The following is a 4,532-nucleotide window of genomic DNA, read 5'->3' on the forward strand; positions in this document are numbered from 1 at the left end:
CTGGGCAAGTTACCTGTGATCACTAGCACTGTGCCAACAATTTTGCTGTTGTTGTTGTTGTTGTTAGGTGTTTCAGGCCGTGGGGCTCCCTTGGGAGGAGGTCTAATAGGGAGATAGGTCACAGCATTTCTGGATGAGCTCTTTGGAAAGAGACATGCCTAGGTCCCAAACAAGCCTATGAACTTGTGAAAATCACCCTTCTCAGTGCACAGGGCTGTACCAGCTGCATGTTCTGTGCAGGCAGGAACATGATTTGCTTTATTATTGCACATCTGTCCCAGGCTTCATGACTTACTTGGTTCAGATAGAAATTGTCTTTTATCTTTAGGCTGCAATCCACTGAGGGCCATGGAAAAGATCTGCCCTGTGGCTACCACCAAACTGGCCTTGGGGCAGGACTTGTTTTCTCAGCTTAAAACAGATAGCTCTGTGATTTACCTGTATTCTACTCAGGAATGCTGCTTCTTCATGCAGGGAGAGCTTTTGGCCCCACCCTTCATGCAAGCCCAGGCCAGTAGGCCCCATGTCAATGGAGGTGCAGCTGCTCCCAATAGTCCTGGAAAGATTATCTCTAGGCACACCAGTTCCAAGCTCCAGCAGGAATAGGGGTAGCTGCCTCTACAGCAGTGGATGACAGGTTGGGAGAATCCCTCTCTCCAGATATGCTCTCAGTCACCAGTGCCATCCGTCTGCTGGGACATAACCACATTCCTTCCCTACAGAACCTAGCACCACGCATACATCTTCTTGGGGAAGGGCAGAGTAAACTTCTGCTCACTAGCAGGGAGCTCTTGTGCAAAGAAGAGTATGTGATCTGCTTTCCTTTTTCCCAAGGGACACTTCAGTGCACTGCACTCTCCCTTCCCCAAAAAGGAGACCATCCTGAGAATCAGGTATCTGGGAATCCCAGTGATTTGTGGTTGCTGCAGTCTGAGCACGTTCTGGGGAATGTTTACAGGGATCTAGTGATGCAGACACAAGGGCTGAAACTCCCTGGGCAGGAGACGGTTCCACAATGCTTGCACACCCAGTAGGGCACCTGTGGCCTCGGCTCGGGTCTGAGTATTTTGTGAGTGAACCTGTGTAAACTGGCCACATGGTGCTTTGTCCTCAAGAATTTCCCATATCACCTCCCACAAAAGTGCTTCAGCTTACAAGGGAAGAGGCCTCTCCAACAGTTCTGCAGTTGGCAATCTGTCATAGGGGTGAGAGGAGCAAAAAATACTCCCACCCCTACTTTCACAAGGCTTCAGGCTCCCTGGAATTCAATCTCTGCAAAACTATTGCTTCCTTGTATTTTGTGCACCAGGTTCTTTCCGCAGATTCTCTGATAGGCTCTGGAATTCTTCCCTCAGTAGTCTACTTGGGCCATGATTGCTCACTTGGAAGTTGGGTCTTTCTTAGAAGAACTGGCATCTGATGTCTCTAGTCAGCCATTATTTCCCAGCTTCTGGGGTGTCCCCTCCATTCACTATTAATTTACATTTAGTTTGCTTCTTGTCTTTCTTTGTTTGAGATGCTATAACAAAAACATCATAAACTGTGTGGCTTATAAACAACAGAAATTTATTTCTCACAGTTCTGGAGGCTGGGAAGTACAAGATCAAGACAGATTTATTGTCTGGTGAGATCCCATTTCCTAGACAGCAGTGTTTTTGCTGTAATGTTACATGGCAGAAGGGGAAAGGGATCTCTCTGGGATCTTTTATAAAAACATTACTCTCATGAACTTTTATAAAGGCTCTATCCTCATGATCTAATCACTTCCCAAAGGCCCCACATCCCAATGTCATCACCTTAGTGGTTAAGAGTTCAGTGTATGAACTTTGGGGGACATAAATATTCAATTCACTGCATTTATACTTGGGGCCATTATAAATCATGCTACTGTGAACATTTGTGTAAAATCTGTGAACATGTATTTTATTTATCTTAAATACCTAAGAGTGAAATTGTTGGTTCATATGTGGGTATATATTCAACTTTGTAAGAAACTACCAAAATGCTTTTCCAAGTATGTGTATAATGTTATGGTAATCAGAACTACATGATAGTTAGAGTTGATTAACATACTCACTGCAATGGATTGACTTTTCTGTGATTCAGCTATCCTACCCTTAGGCGTATACCCAAGAGAAATTCATAATGTCCTTGTGTGCAGTTTGTATTCTGAAGTTTTTAGTAATATTTTTTGAATAGCCAAAAGGTGGAAGCAATGAAAACTTTCATGAAATGATTAATGAATTAACAAAATATTACATATCTATATATTATCATTAATCAATGAAAAGAATGAAGTGGTATACATGCAACAACACAGACAAACCTTGAAAATATACTAGTTGAAAGAAGACACAAGACCACATATTATATGATCACATTTCTATGAAATTGTTTAAATAAGCATATCCATACAGACCAAAAGTTGACTACTGGTTGCCAGGGGTTTGAGATTTGAAGAGAACAGAAACTACCTGTAACGGGCACAGGATTTCTATTTTGGAAGATAAAATATTCTAAAATTTTAGAGTTGTCAGAATTGTAGACCTCTGTGACTATCTTAAAAACCACTGAATTGTATGCTCTAAAAGAGTGTATTTTATGATATGCTAATTAGATCATAATAAATATTTTATAAAATTCAATTTACAAATCTGAAAGCCAAATTCGATCTGTATTTACATGTATCTAGAAAATCAACTTATGAATATAAATGTTTGTTCCATTTTGATGTGCATAATTTTAGTATTGCTAAGTTGTAATCTATTAGATAAAATAAAATAACATGAGAAAATTATATCCTCTAATATTCTAGAATAAACTTCAATAACACTGCTTCTGAGGTTTCTTAAAATTCTATGACTACTTACATTCTGGAATCTTGGTAATTCAATTATTTCTGCAATTATTTTTATTACTCAATTTTTTTTTATTTTGCTATGCCAAATCAGTTTTTGTTATTTATAATGGAACTAATATCAAATTCTCTATAATGTATTTCCAACTTGTCTAGTCGACATTGCATGATGTTTTCATCTTTAGCTCCACAGTCAGTGCCAATTTATTCCATAACAATACCTCGCAACTGCTTGTCTCCTGCACAGAGAGCTATAGTTGAGTAAGAACCATTTCAATCTTCAGCACCAAAGTCACAGAAAAATGATCCATACTTCAATGCTCTTTCATGTTCAACAATTACACTTCTAAGTACAAGATTTCTGTCCGATGACAAGGTTGGAGTAAGTTTTTTGTATCAGCTATTTTCTGTGTCCAAATGTGATTCTCCTCAGATCATTGGCTTCTTAACTTAGAATCGTAAGATTATATATTTCTTTCTTTCTTTGGTAACTTTATATTAAGAGATTTGTTGTCCACCTTTAATATTGTCTCTAAATGGAGACCATCCAGTTCTAAGCCAACATTCAATCCCAGGACACAGGATTTTGTATAGTACCTATAGAATCTTTCTAGCTAAGACTGAATTTCCATGCAAATTAATCAGACCCCGTCCCATGCCTTTAAATCTTTGCCAGACAGAAATTTCACGAAGTGTCAATCTTAAGAGTATGCAATGAGAATGTATTGTGCCATAGTCTCTTAAGAATATTTGCCTAAACACTCTAAATTTACTTAAAGGATTTGCACAGGTTAGCTTCTCTTGATTAAAACAAAGCATAAACAGGAACATGCAGGAATTCAGACTGTTTCCCTCTCCCGTTATTCTTAGAACCTTCATCCCTAGAAGAATTTTGCTCATTGGGCTTTCCAAAATTATGTACTGCCAGATTTAACGCTTTGATCTTAAATGAGAATAGACCAAATAAAATAAAATAAAATAAAATCCTCGGGACATGGATGCAACTGGAAACCATCATTCTCAGCGAACTATCGCAAGAACAGAAAACCAAATACCACATGTTCTCACTCATAGGTGGGAATTGAACAATGAGATCACTTGGACACAGGAAGGGGAACATCACACACCGGGTCCTATTGTGGGGAGGGGGTGGGGAGGAGGGATAGCGTTAGGAGATCTACCTAGCAGTTAATGGGTGCAGCACACCAATATGGCACATGTATACATATGTAACAAACCTGCACGTTGTGCACATGTACCCTAGAACTTAAAGTATAATTAAAATAAAAAAAAAATCCTTAGTTATTTTCTGCACTGCATGATCTTTTATTTCTGCTCTAAACTTCAGTTTACTGAATAATTTTCCCTTAGCTTTATAGAGGTATAATTGAAAAATTAAAATTATATATATTTATGTTGTACAATATAATATTTTGATGTTTATGTTATATGTAGACACTGTGCTATAATTAGCACAATCAAGCTAATTAACATGTCCATCACCTCACATAATTACTTTTATTTTTTACTGTGTGGTGATCACATACTTTACTGTGTGATGAAAGTATGCCATACAGTGTTATTAAACATACTCACTGTGCTGTACATTACGTCTCAAGAATTTATTCATCTTGTATAACTGAAAGTTTGTGCCCTTTGATCAAATCTCCCCATT

This window comes from Rhinopithecus bieti, unplaced genomic scaffold, assembly GCF_001698545.2.
Source record: "Rhinopithecus bieti isolate Rb0 unplaced genomic scaffold, ASM169854v2 scaffold_40270, whole genome shotgun sequence".
Classification (NCBI taxonomy): domain Eukaryota; kingdom Metazoa; phylum Chordata; class Mammalia; order Primates; family Cercopithecidae; genus Rhinopithecus; species Rhinopithecus bieti.